At 38.5% G+C, this 15,204-nt stretch overlaps 1 protein-coding gene across 9 annotated transcripts in view; it reads right to left on the minus strand.

Annotated features, from left to right (window-relative positions):
- CDH18 (cadherin 18) overlaps window positions 1-15,204 on the minus strand; it is a 479,225-nt gene that overhangs the window by 224,061 nt on the left and 239,960 nt on the right. Inside the window, exon 1 of one of the 9 annotated variants that reach the window (XM_039382101.1) lies at window positions 6,793-7,028. The exons of 6 other annotated variants lie outside the window; for them this stretch is intronic. The gene's annotated coding sequence lies outside the window, so the exon portion shown is untranslated. Of the gene's footprint in view, window positions 1-6,381; window positions 6,528-6,664; window positions 6,749-6,792; window positions 7,029-15,204 lie in introns of those variants that run through there. 2 more of the 9 variants (XM_039382100.1, XM_027735269.2) reach the window with 2 other exon arrangements.

Below are 15,204 nucleotides of genomic sequence, written 5' to 3' on the forward strand. Positions count from 1 at the left end.
GCTGCATGAGACAACTCTGGTGTACTCATTGTGTTAATGTGCTGTGAACTGCATGCCTAGGATAGCTGTCCTGAGAATACACAGAATAACAAACAAATCCAGTTTAGGAAACACTAGACCTCATATGAATCAACTGTTGCTGTGAATACTCTGGCAGTCTTTACCTGACACTGAAAGAAGCTCAACCAGCTAGAAATGTAGAGCACCACTTGAAAACATGTTAGCTTGCTGATTGCCTTGTCATTTTCCAAAAACACTTAGAAGGTTTTCTAGTACAAAGCTACATTGGATTTCAAAGTGTTAGTTGTGCATTCACTGAAAATTAATAAGAATGAATGTTACACTTCTTCAGCAGTTTTCTAAAAGAAGCCTTATATGGTTCATAACTTAAAAACAAACAAACAAACAAACAAACAAAAAAAAAAAACCAACAAAAACGAAACTTAACATACAATGCTAAATGAACTGATCATTTTATACCTTCTCCCATGCAAATACAAAAATATTTAAGATATCTCTAGGCTGAATAAGTAAGATAATAACTCTGAGCTCAAATTCCCTAATATGAATGCAAGAATTCACGCTTTAATGAACAGCAAATATATAAGAAATGTTCTTCATCAGGAAAGTGTGTGGAAATTGCATGTAATAAATGATGTGCAGTTTTCTTCTTTTTTTTTATTTCTCCAGTAAGAAGGCTTATTATTTATTGAAAGACCAAATGTAAAACATAAAAGAAATAGTGATTGAGGACTGTAATCCTGGCATAAATTAGTTTCCTTTTTATTTTTAAATATTGGTAGTTACATGAGCAGTTAATAGCTGCCATGCTACAGTGCTGCTCATATGCCCCAGTTTTATTTCACCTCTCCTGAAAGCCAAGGTTTTACACTTAGAAGAGTCAGCAGTTCCCAGGTGCTAATACAATACATCAGTGTTAAAAATACCTTCTAACAGTCAAATGAAATCTTTCTCACTATTGAACAAACTAAAGGAGCTACCTCCCTTTTATCAACTACTTTTTCCTTCAAATATGCACAAACACATGCATATGCACTTCAACACCCTCAAAATTAATAAAAACACTGTTGTCCTGCTACCATTGCTAAACTATTAAATTTTTACTAATTATAGGAAGTTCTCTACTGAAGCAGCACTTATACTTTACAAATAGCACAGGATTCACTGAGACAGAGTCTCAAACCTGGCTCTGAATATCTCAAATGCTTGCCCTACAACTATAGAGATTGTCTCCATATTGCTATTTTTTCATTTATTCTATCAATTTTCATACTATCAACAACAGAACATGACTGAAAGTTCAACCAAATACAAGCCTGAGAAATTTCACCCCGCTCCAACTTGAAGTGTCAACTTAAGCCTCATTCTAAACAATACAGAAATGTTGTTAACAAGTAAAAGACAGAACAAGAGTATTTCTCCTGCACAAGGTATAATTATTGAAAACGAAAGACACTTTATAGACTCTTGAACAAAAAGATTTTCATTCACAGTTTTTCTAGCACCCAACAAGAGTGAGATGTGAAATAAACAGAATTCAAATACAAATTTATAACTTTTGTATGACAGTATATCACTCATTTGGTAAAGTTGACTAATCATGGAGTTCAAATAAATAATTTAATATAGTTATGGAAATGCACATTCCCATCTGTGAACATAAGCAGACTTGAGTCAAAGAATAGCTTAGTTTAATGCCACACAATGTGACCAATAATTTTTACATGCTTTTAACAGTACCAAGCATTCTATTTATTTTTTTTAAAGTTGACATTAGTTTCTTTGTGCCTTCTCAAAGAATATATGTGTGCATGTGTAACCATATATACATCCATAACTGTGGCTGTAAGGGCTCAATGGCAAAAAAATTATAAAACATTACAGTGCATGATGGAGACACTGAAACAGGCTGCTCAGAGAAATTGTGGATGTCCTGTCCCCGGCAGTGTTCAAGGCTCAAGGCGTTGAGCAACCTGGTCTGGTGAAAGATGGCTATGTCCGTGGCAGGGCAGGGGAGGGATTGGATTAGATGGGTCCTTTTCGACCCAAACTGTACTATGGTTCTATGATATACCTGGAAATACCAAAACTGGGAGTCAACCAAATACAGAGTTGCTTATTTTCAACAGGCATAGTGCCCACATGACAGGCAGTGTTTAGGCCACCTACACTTAAGCACGTACTTCAATATCAGTAACAGGGAGAGGCGGATTTCTCCAAAGAATGGTTCAAAATAATCGAAGTGCAAGACCCCCCAAGTACATGAAAAACCTGAAGATGTTTGATTTGCAATGCCTGGTCCACTGTCCTCATCTGACAGAGGACCTGAATGAGGACACTGCAGTCCCCACTTCCACATCCAACAGACTGTCTTAAGGAAAAGCCTGATAGACTTACCACCTCACTCTGCCCATCTGCTAAGTCAAGACAATGCAACTGATCCCTCTTGTAAGGTAATCTGAGGGTTCAATATTACAGTCTGTGAAGTATCATAAAGACCAAAAAAAATCTCACAGATAGCTACAGTCTTATGGTAGAAATGCAGCTAGTACCTTAGCTAGCTTGGGTATTTTTACACCACACTTCACAAACAGCCTTTAAAATTAGTCTATGTAAACACTTGATAAATTATATTGAAACCTAGGTAAGGTGAAGGTTCCTTCTCCATTCTCCTAGGAATGGAGAAATATGTCTGTGACCTAAATACACACCCCTTTACAAAAACATCTGCTTGAAGGAATTCATAAGGACTGGGCAGTAAAGTTTATAATTGTAAAATAATGCTTTGTCTTTTCTATGATAACAAACCCAGCCTTAACTCTGCTGAGGTTTGAACTAATTCCACAAAAATATAAATGACAGTTGCTATCAAGCAAAATCATGTTTCTTACAGGCCTCAAACATCTGCTTAATGTATTTTCATTATATGAGAACTTCAGATGTGCAAACATTAACGAGTTGCTTATCAGTGACTTATAGAGCTACACCACTGTGTTCTTCTGGTTGGGTTCAATGAACAGAGACATGATTTAAAAAACAAATAAACAAACAAACAAACATATAAAACAAACTTGAAAAAACAACTCATTCCCCCCCAAAAAACATTCCTCAAATAGGAGATTAGTCTTATTCATTGATTTCAAATACCAAACTGGTTTCTTCTAAATATCTGTTGATTCTCTGTATGCATATTAAAACCAGTCCAAAAAAAGGTAATGGTATATTATTTAAAGCACCTCAGTATTGACAGTTTGTCTGATAAAAGCTGGTTTTGGAGGATAAAACATCTCAATCTGCCAGTCTTTCCTCCTTCTTATCGGATATATGGGGTTTTTTGCTCCCAATTCAGGAGCTTCTTAAAAATTCTGCTTCCATTCTTTGAAATTTCAAAGTCCATGGAGCTTTGTTTGCTGGAAATGGATAGAAAAATTTTGTATCAATCAAAACCAAGTAACAGAGTAATGGAGACTCTAACACTTCAGTATTAGGTTCTGCAGCATTTCCTTAAAACAGTATCATGTAATATTCATTCTATATTTGTCATGCAATGTTCATGTCATACATGAAGTTACAGAGCGCTTCAGGGATTTGTCTAAGACTGCCCATCAAGTATATGTTAAATTGAAACACTTCACCCTGATTTATCACTACCTATATACACACTTTTTAAACTACAGCACAGTTGACCAAGGAAAATAAGTTTTCCACTATAATTAATGCTAGCGAGATATACATGTTAGATTATACATAAACTTTGTAGGCAATGTTGGGGTTTTTATATGGCTTCCTCTTGTGGCCTTTGCATATCTATATCCTTCCTCTAGGAGAAGATTAATAGAGTCTCTTCTATTAATACAATCATTTTATATTGGTAGGTGGTTTTGGCTATGCATTTCCTCCCCTTCCTGCTGTGTCAGTTGCCACCTTCATTTTGCATTGCCTATCAGCCAACTGTGGCCCATGGTGCCATGATGGCTGATTTAGCTTAGGTCCTTTTACAGGCCAGGTCTGCCATGGCTAACTAGCTGTTATCTGTCCAAACAGGAGCTCATGTTCATCTGCATGGCACAGATGACTCACTGGTATTTAGCTGGTTTTATTCAATCTGATAAAACTGATAATTCTTAGTACTAACTGTATTAGCAGAAATGTAGTTCTTAACCAGGAGCAGGAGTTCTTGTTAACAGAATTTTTCATACCTTTCAAGTTTTATTTATCAGTCTGAGATAAAGGTTGAAATGTCACAGGAATGTCAGTAGTGGTGCAGTAACAACTGTTCTTCTCTAGCATGCACACATGCACTCTGGTACACTAATTTTGGATGTTGGAGACATTTATCCCCAGTTGTTTTATAACTTTGCATATGTTCACCAGAACTATCACCATGAATTAGCATAGCATGAACCAACAAAGTGGTTGAGTTACAGTGTCTGCATTGCAGGACAAAAGCACTAAACAACACTTTTAATGTGGGTAATAAAGAACAGTGCTCTCAAATTAAGTTACTTCAGGAATTAAACTGGACAAAATACAACAACTTCAGCTGGTATTTTGTCCTAATAGCAGAGTCAAGGATCCTGTCCAAGAGAAGTCTTATAGGATCCTCAGCAGCTGTAAATGGAAGGAATCTGGTTTTCAATCTCATCTGTAAATTGCTCAGCCAGCAACACAGTGCCCCCTAAGCCATGCTTGGGCATCAGATTTGCTCCTATTTAAAGGAAAGTGATGTCTGACACACTATTTCTCCTGTCATTTTTTAGAAAAAGCAAGTAACAGTGAATGGATTTGTTTGTTGGATTATTTTTTTCCTCTTTGATTGTTTTTATTAAAAAAAAAAGAGCCACACCTTAATTTGCATTAGGTAACTACACCATCCTATGTCTTCTTCAGAAGTATCTGAAATTAAATGTTCTGTCAAAGGCAGTGGAGTAGGTTAGGGAAGGCTTTCAGTTATTTCTCTAAATCAGTCTTCTTACCTTTACAGTTAGGCAAAATGTCAAATATATGCCAAACTTTTAAATTAATTTTATATTTTTCCCAAAGACAAACAGCTACTATCATTCAGTAGAAGGATAATTAATGCAGAAGGAAGACTTCAGTGTTTTCACACAACTGTGTATGGTTGACTGCAGTACAGAAGTGAAGATTTGGAAATGTAGGAGCTATGCTTAGTGTCTTGGAACAAAAAATAAAGTCTGTACCTTGAATAGAGGCAGTAGTTTTATCACCTGTGCTAACTGATAATTTTACTTGTGTTTTCCATTGTATTTCTTTTGATTATGAAAAACTAATGGGGCATTGATGCACATGAAATTGAATTTACCCCAAACCCTAACCTGAATGATGAACTACATTGAAATATAAGAAATGTTCATACTGCTTTACTGAGATCCACTCAGAGAAATACATGCAGGCATCTACATTTACCATGTTTCATTGGTTTCTGTACCTTGTCCTTCTTGTATCTTGTCACTCATGTGCACAAAACCGACTCTCACAGGCACACACTGACACACACAAACACACACACAGGTTCAGCACTATGTTGTTTTCAAATATACACGTTAGTGAAGTCATCCAGAGGAACTCTTTGCTTGCCAAAACACTCAATTTTAGACGACTGACAGTTCAGTTGGTCAAAATGTAGTGTGAACTAAAGGTACATAGTAGTTTTTGTTCATTAAGAAAGGTACTGTTGGGGTGGGCTAGGGGGAAATTAAGAGAGGATTTATTTCTGGCTGTGCATTATTTACAGTGCCCTTTACAAAAAGTGAAGTTGGATATCTGCAGGAGGTCTTTTGCTGCAATTTCAATCTTCAGTTATCACATAACACTACAAGCATGGAAAAATAAAATAAAATAAAAAAATAAATAAATAAAAAACAAACCACAAAGAACAACCTGAAACTGCTATTCAAATATCAAGGTTAATGTTCTTCATACACAGTTCAACATGGCATGCTTTTTTATTGTATAGAAATGCTCACATATGTGAGTTGAGCTAAAGAATCTGCCTGCTGTCACCATTAAAACGCATCTGCACATTATCCTCATAAGTTAAGGAGCAGAACTGTAGGTATTGCAAACACGGTCACACACAAACACATATACAGAGCGCAGCTACCTTTCTATGCCTGTATTTTGCAGGTCCCTTTGCAACTGCTTCGGATAAGCAAACGCGTTTCTACAGCATCACAAGGGTAAGGCTTACGTACCAGCGGTAACTTTAACACAGACAAATTACAGGTTGTGGACCCGCACGAAATATTTTGCGCTGCTTAAAAGGCTGTGTTAGCAGTACCGCTGTTCAGAAATATCCATGTTGCCACATATTAAAGTGTCATTTTATTTAAGCCTTACCTTGGCTGACTTGCCCTAACTGGTGACAAGGCACACTAATTTATAAGAAGCAAATGGGGACTTTTCGCAGTGCTAGCGGCACAGCTGCTCGCCGTCCTCAGAGAGGCACCCGGCTTCGCGTCCCTCGGAGCCCCCAGCCCCGCGCCGCGGATCCTGCAGCGCCGGCAGCCCGGGCGATTGGCCGCGCCGCCCGCCCCCGCCCCGCTCCGCGCCCGCCCGCCTCGCCTCCCCGCCCGCCCCCGTCCTTCTCCCCTCCCCGCCCTGTTTTCCCCTTCTCCAGTACTTCGGGGCCGCACGCAGCCTCCTGCGCGTAATGGCAGATCCCGGCCAGCCCCTTCACTCGGACAGATGCGCGGTACATCCATCCAGCCAGCCGTCCGTCCATTCGTCCTCCCATCTATCCTCCCATACCGATATAACCGCTGTGTTCGGGCATAGGAACATCTTTGTCCGGCAACTGCGCGGCGGCTGCGAAAACCCCCCTTTCGTGCTCGAGCTGCAGAAGAAGGACGGCTCCGGCTTGGTGACAGCGAGCCCCTAAATTCGGTGCTGGGAAGGGGGGCCGGGGGCCGGGTGGGCTGCGCTGCTGAGCGGGCGGGAGTGCAGGGAAGGGGCGAACCACCGAAAGCGGGCAGTACGGCACTGCTGTGGCAAGCTGGCGATAAATTTTCCTATTTCTGTGCAAAGTCGTCACAGCCTGCTAAACATTCCACTGCCGGCTCGTTCATCAGCTGTCCACATGGTCCGGCGGTGGCTGTAAGATTCAGATTGAATGGTGCCCTTTAATGCCTCCTTCCAATCCTGATGGGGCACAGGAGGTGCCACATTGGCAAGCCAGCCCCTTCCAGATCAGCCCCACTCCTTTAAAGATTTCCTGCTCTCTAAGACCCCTATATTCATATTAGTACACCATTGGTTGTAAGTTGGTTGCTAATTTGTGCCCTTTCAGGCTGGTCTGGATCAAGGCAGGCTGGCTGATGCAGAAGTCATTTAAAAATCTGAACCTTGTGTAACATCTTTACTCTGAACACACGTTATTCAGAATTAAGACTAATGGCATTCTCCTGATTCAGGGTTTCAGCAATGAGGCAATTGTGTCAGACTCTGCTATCTAACCTGCTAAGGCAGTGTATTAAAAATGCAATTAACATGCAAGTGAAAGCCCTGGCACATACCCCGCTGGTGCAAAGGAACCTTGCTTCCAGCCAGTAGAATGTGTACCCTGGAGTAAGCAATGAAACCAGAGCATGTGTAAATCCCAAAGCTCTGGTAGGAAATGGCAGGATGGAAGAAAAGAAAGCTCCTGCTTTTTTTTTTTTTTTTTTTTTTTAATGTATTAAAGGTCAGAAGCAGCATCTGAAGTATAAACGATAGGTACCCCATGTACAAATGATCTAGATTTGAAAAGGAGAGCTGAAAAGAGTAATTCTACAATTTAACGCAACCAGGAGGGAAGCTGTTACACCAGACTGGATGGAAAGAACAACACTGCTCACCGAGATGACTTAGAGTGCTGGATTTTGAGAACTTTTCAAACAAAATCACTCTGAGTTGCTCAGCAATATACATTAAAAATCATTTCCCTAGCAGGGCAGGGGACTGAAGGCAAAAGCAGCTAGTTGTTTGAATTTGGGGGATGTAAGCTCTTGGAGGGAATGAAATAGAAGCTGTTTCAATTTGCTATTTATACATCCTCTGGCTTGCAACTGCAGCACATATGAATCAATGCTTTAATACACAGTCTTCAGAATGTTCTCTCTCATGCAACTTCTGTGAGGTTGTGCAAAGCTCCAGATTCAGATCTCATAATCCGGGGGATGGGCTGCTTTTATCCAGATGCTTTCACTATTTTACTGCAGTATGGCAGAAGTAAATTTCAAATCTCCCTGTCAGGGAGATAGTTACATTAGTAAGGTGAAGGGGAGAAAAAGGAGGGGAAAAAAGGAAGGAAAAGACACACCTTCCCTTTCATTCTCTTAGGGTCCAGACGATTTCACATGAAAAAGAATTCATGTCAAACCATCCTCCAAAGATTCCCTCGTCAGTGCATGAAGTAAAAGAGAGAAAATATAGGGTTGCCTTTCAGCCTACCTACCATTACATGAAATGCTGCTTAGGTGTAACAACCCAAGGATACAGGTGAAAACATGTTTTATTTTAAGGTCTTTTCTCAGTAAATTCCAGTGAATAAGACAGAATTATGAATATTCACCAGATACTCAGAGCATAAGCCATCAGCTCATTTGTTTCTGCAATAAGAAATATGACAAGTAGAGGGAAGTCTTGATGCTCCAGAAAAGCATTTAAAAAGTGAAAATCTACAGTTCTTTCTTCTTATATATGTATACATATATATATATATATATATATAAATAAATAGATGCCTATACATTTGTATTGACGTATTTCAGAGACTTCTCACAAGCAGGAGTAAAGAATATCTGTGTAAAGAGATTATAACCGGTATTGCAGGCTAATTTGATATACAATGATCAAAGATTTTCTTAAGAATTCAAAATTATGCCATTTCAAGGAAAAAGCTGACAGTTTGAAAACATTAGCCTCAATGAACTCTGACATTTCTTTCAAGCGTACATTTTGAGACTAAATACTGAGATTTGGTGTTATTGATGTTAGGTCGATCCTTTCATCAGTTTGAATGCTAAAAGAATCTGGATTTGTCATGGGGACAGAAAGACTCAAGAAAAGAACCTCAAAATGAAGTTACTGTCTGAGACTGCAGCAGTATGCCCAAAGGAATTCCAGGGAAATTTGGGTATAACCCTTTGTGTGCATAGTTTTACCTTGGGAATCCATCAGGCTTACACAATTCTAGCAGTGTATCAAAACACAGAACTTTGCCAATCACATTCAGTAAGTCCCCTTCCTAGACTTGAGAGCTTGGGACAATTATTAGAGGGGTAGAAAAAAAGAAGGGGCTGTTTTTGTACCTTCTAATTTGTGGACTTGCTATATGTTTAAGAGCACTACTGAAGAGGTAGAGTAGTTATGAAGGAGCATATATAGCTGTACCAAAAAGAAACCAGTTTCTACAGATTTAAAAAACAAAACATTATTATTCTGCTGTTTCAGTTAATAATTTAAAGGATATACCCACAAAACCAGTCTCTCTTTGTTGGTGCTTAATATGCTAAACATGTATTGATCATCTTGCAGGTAACTGCTAGAGAACTAATCATCCAGCTAACATTCAACCAGCTATAAAAAGACTAAGTGGTTCATTAATACATAACGTAATGAAGATTCCAGGTCATGTATAGATTATAAAGTTCCTGTACCCAAGATAGATATGTTAGGAATGGCTAAGATCGTATTGGGATAAGGATGTTGCCAAGTTCAAGTCCAACTCTTCCTTGTTCTTAGACACGTGTACTCTAATAGCTACAGTCGAAGAAAATTAACTCAGTTGCTGCCAAGAACCTCTGCTCACACACAGACAGAAATCATACTGGGAATTTTCATGCTGTTATTCAAAAGCACCGGGAAATAACATAGTTACCCCCACTGCCAGCAGCAACTTTTGAGTCTTACAAACAAATTACAAACTGCTTCCCTTTTTCCTAGATTGAAAGGATAAAAACAAAGGATTCTACCATTGCCTGCCACCAATTTTGCATTCACAAATCATTATTTTTATTCTCAGCTCCAGTGCATAACAACCAGTCCCAGTAATATGTCTGAGAACACTGACACTCCCTTCAATCTCTGTTTCTTCTCTTATTAGATAAAACCTTTTTATTTGCAGTTATTAATTAATAAATATTTTTACAACTACCACTGAAATTAATTGTCCTAAAAGTTTGTATGTGATTCACTAATGACAGTTATTTAGAAACTATCATCTAAAAATGAATATCAATAATTGGACTTAACAATTTTACTAAAAGTAATAAAACATAAATATGCAAAAATAATTTTGAAATCAAATGCATTCACAGTACTGTTGCATATCTATCTTTGGATTTCTAACAGATAATCATAACAAAGTAGATCACAGCAGTCAAATTTTTCATTTTCTGATACAAAATGGTGGGACAGAAATTTTTAACTATTCTAGTGGATGAATGCACAACTGAGCCTTCTTCATGTTTCTAATGAAGGCTTTCTGGAGGGTTCCCAGATAATGCCTCTACTGTATTTTTATTTTTATTTTTAATTTTTTTTTAATTTGGTAATTGGCAGAAATATTCAGAGGGAGTGGGTTTAAGGCAATTCATTTTGCATGTGATCTCTCTGAATATTCTGTAAGGCCTGCATTTCCTCTAAAAAAATTAAAATAGTCGATTAGAAAAAGTAAATTTTTAATACAGGTTAGCAAATTCTGCACAATACTAATTGCAGAGGCAACAGCACTGCTGATATTGTCTTGGCTCCTTCTACACTAAGCATCACTGGAGTATTTTCTAATAAAACAACAACAGCTGTTCCTAGATATATGATGCCAATAACAGTTGCCAGTCACAGAAAACTTGTGATAATATAGTCGCTTGCCTTTAGTATTGCATGAAATGGCAGGTAAAATATGCTGACAGGACTTTAAGAAAACAACATAATACCTGGCATTTTGCTACCTGTTACCATAAAACTGAGCTAATCAGTCCCTCTCTGAATGCAGGAAAGCACAGAAAAAAATATAAAGGGCCAAAAAAGAATAGCATGGTGTGTCAGTCTCTGCATCACAACAGCAAGGGAAAGACAAGAAAGAAGACTCAGCTGAAGGCAATGAAGTGATCAACTCAGGCATTAGTAGATCTTTCTGCCCATCCTGTGGAATTTCACACTAGTACATATAATACACACTATTCAATCAAGAAACTTGCTTAATTGGGATGTTTCCTAGGAAACTAATATAACTCTGTAACTGCAGATCATGTAGTGACCAGTATAAAATGGGATGCTTCTCAGTAACTGTATAGTGTTTAAGTTTAAAAGGGGGCATTTTTTTAAGTTTAACTCTGGTAATAAAATATTCTGATGTTCCTGAAACTAGTGTGGGCAAAACTAAACTACTTTTCATTCACAGGCCGCTATTGGATCCTCGACAAGGTTCTCTCTGGATTTTCGCAAATGGTTATTTAGATATTCTATATTTTATATAAAACATCAGATACAAATATGTCCTATTTTAAATTATGAGCATTATATTTAGTGGAGTTTGGCTCTTACAGCTTGTAGTGAGATATAGACTTCTTTCCCACTGTTGATAAGAGCTTTAATACATTTTTGCTTAGAGGTAGGAAAACACTAACAAGCAAAGGCTCCTGGGATAATATAAAGACAGATTGTCCTAATATCATCCTAAAGGACATTATTTCTGGGGTATATTATGTACCTTTTATCTTTACTAAGATAAAGAAATTGCGTCTCTTAAACTCAGTATTTAGAAGGCTAACAGGAGATCAAAAAAAAAAAAAGTAAAATGTTACAAGATGATGACGAGACTTTTATTGAAGTGAGAAATCCTTTCCTTTGAAACCATAATGCTGAAGCATGTTGAAGGTATCTTAAGGAAAAACAGGGTAATTTATGATTTAGAATCTTCACTGCAGCTTAGCAGTCCTCCATGCTATACTGTAACCTATACTCCCTGTATTATATCTGTATGTTGTTCCAGCTATTCTTTTTTAGTACTTCTTGCCAATATGGAGGTGAATACAGATATTGTTTTGCTCCTTCCAAAAAGGTGCAGGACCAACAACGTGTTTAAATATAGCAATATGTGTTCATAGATTCATGCCCTGTTAGTGGGCAGCACTGAGAAGAGTCTGGTTTCCCCTTCTTTACCTCCACCGCTTCATCAGGTATTTTTACATTATTGTAAGATCTCCCCGAGCTTTCTCCTCTCCAGGCCAAACAGTGCCAGCTCTCTGGTTCACCTGATATGGTGTATGTTGTGATTCATTAATGATGTACGTGAGTGTTTTCTGGACTTGCTGTGGTACATGCTCGTGTGTCTTGTACTGGGGAGCTGAGAACTGCACTCAGCACTCCAGGTGAGTCTCACCAGGACTGAGGCAATGGACAACCTCCCTTAACCTGCTGCTGATGCTCTTCTAATGTAATCCAGGATACTGTTGACCTTCTTTGTCTCAATGGTAGAAATTTGCACTATATTTGTAGTAGTCATGCTTTATAATAATATTGAGCACTAACATAGGACCAAAACTGAATTTTGAAAATTACTGAACCATTTAATAGAGCTCTTAATTGTTGAATTGCCTACACCTTGTGGGACAACTGTGTTTAGCACAGAGTTGTAATATTAGTTAATGTATAATTCTGGTGCTTCTATTAACTGGATTAATCTAGTTTCCAATTAGAACAGGGAAGAGGATAAATCTGAGTAGATTTCTGAAAGAGGAAGAAACTGAGAGGAAGTGAAACAAAAGGTAAACTTCTAGGTCACTTCCAAATTCAGAAAGCTTAGATGGACAGCACTTTCATTTAGAAGCGTCAAATGAGAAAACAAGGTTCAAAAACATATAAGCACAGTCTGCAGGGTCACCCTTAATGCCCTGCAGCTGATGGGGAATCTTCCCTATAAAGGCTAATGAGGAGGCACAGCATCCTTCCTATTCATCAGTGCCTGGCCTTGTGTGTGCATATCTCCCTCCAGTGTGGTTAGCACAAGTGGGAAATGGTAAGATTTTACTGAAGGTTCTAAAATTCCACTGGAGATAAATCTCTGGTATCACCAAGGGAAAGGGCCCTCCCTGATGCCCCTCTGTTACACTCCTCTAGCTAGGTAATAAGGCAATTGAAGAAATAGAAATGAGAGTCTTACTATCTTTCTTTTTACTTGAAGAAACACTGCAGTTCCACCAGCCAACTACATCTCCCATGTAGGTAATGTCATGACTGTCATTTTTTTAGCTATTTTTAAAAACACAACCTACTGGAATGCTTCTCAGGATGTGCTTTTCTTTTGCCATTTAATTATTACTGCTCACTACAATTCGTTAGAATTAAGAAAAATTATGTCTATGACTAGTATGATCTATTTAATAGGCCAAATAAGCAACAAGAAATAACCTCATGTTAGATGGCGACAAACAATGAAGCAGAGACATATGTTTGTTCTGTTCCCCAAGCATAAACAGAACACAGTTTCCCTGATTAATAAATTTACTTTCATTTTAATTAAAACAGAGCATTTAGTTACATTCCCTCTGTTCTGTCAAAGAATTAAATACATAAATGGCTAGCAGGGGAAAAAATGACAACATTTTCTTTAGTGCCCCAATTGTACTCATAATCGATTACTACCCATCTGTTCACTAAAGGTGTAGGAAAGACACATCATATAAAGCCTTATTCCCTTAAAAAGGCTTGCTAAAGCACTTTGTTTTTTGATCCCATATCTTCCAAATGAAAGAAGTTTTTCACAAAGTAGAATCTGCCAGTTCTCTTTTTGTATAACATTAGATGAACTGTTGTTACTGTTTTACTCTTCTGATTCTTTCTGCCATTAAATCAAAACTCCTGAAGAGTGGCTCTCCCGGAGGAAATTATTGCAAGGGCAATTCTATAGATTCTAGCCAAGAAGGAACAATTAAATAACAGTCATGTGCAAGACAAGATGGAAGACTCCACTCTCTTTCTCTAGTAGTAAGCCAAACAACTGAGCTTTGATTGATGTGTATAGTCCAGGAAGGTACTAATTTTCATGTAAGAAACTGAAGAAATGGATTATCAGCCACTTCCCTTTGTAATGTTTTTTTTCCTAGTGGACTCCTGTATTTGGTAATTTAATTTACTGGCTTTCAGTAGTTTTTAAGGAAATCTGTTCCATCTACTAATAAAATGTCCCATTCTTTCAGGCAAGTTAGAGGTATGTAGGTAAACTGGAGAAATACAAAATGGGACAGGATGCATCCAGCCATGTTGAGTGGAGTGACTGTCGTCACTGGGGAGATACTCTCTGCTGTAGAATCATAGAGTGGATTGGATTGGAAGGGACCTTTAAAGGTCATCTAGTTCCAACCACACTACCATGGCTAGGGACACCTTCTGCTAGATCAGGTTTCCAACCTGGACTTGAGCACTTTCGGGCAGTGGCCATGCACAACTTCTCTGGACAACCTGTACCAGTGCCTCACCACCCTTGCAGTGAAAAATAAATCTAATCTAAATCTACCCTCTTTCAGCTTAAAGTCATTACCCCCTGTCCTATTACTACATTCCCTTGTCATAACTTGTAGGCTGCTTTAGATACTGGAAGGTCACAATAAAGTCTCCCCAGAGCCTTCTCTTCTCCAGACTTAACAACCCCAACTGTCTCAGCTTGTTTTCACAGGGGAAGTGCCTCATCCCTTTGACCATCTACATTGCCCTCCTCTGAACTCATTCCAACAGGTCCATGTCCTCCTTATGTTAGGGGCTCCAGAGCTGGATGAAGTAGCCCAGATATGATCTCACAAAAGCAGAGTGGAGGGGGAGAATCACCTTTCTCAACCTGCTTTTCATGCTTCTTTTGATGTAGTTCAGGATAGAGTTGACTGACTGGGCTGAAGGTGCACATTGCTATCTATTAAACAAACAGAGGAATTCCCTAGCAACTGTAAAATGGCAAACCATGTCCATCTTCCAAAAATGACAAGAAGGAAGATCCACAGAATCACAAGGCTGGTCAACCTTACTTGATTCCCTACCAAGTCTATAGGGAAAATCCTAGAAAATCTTTCCAGTCTCATGGAGAGCAACCTGACTTGAATAGTAAGTATGGATTTACCAAGAGAAAATCTTGCCCAATTAACTTGTCTTCTCTGGTGAAACAACTGAATATAGACCAACACAGCAGTG

This window comes from Pipra filicauda, unplaced genomic scaffold (assembly GCF_003945595.2).
Source record: "Pipra filicauda isolate LSUMZ 115617 unplaced genomic scaffold, ASM394559v2 scaffold254_size1108330_pilon, whole genome shotgun sequence".
Classification (NCBI taxonomy): Eukaryota; Metazoa; Chordata; class Aves; order Passeriformes; family Pipridae; genus Pipra; species Pipra filicauda.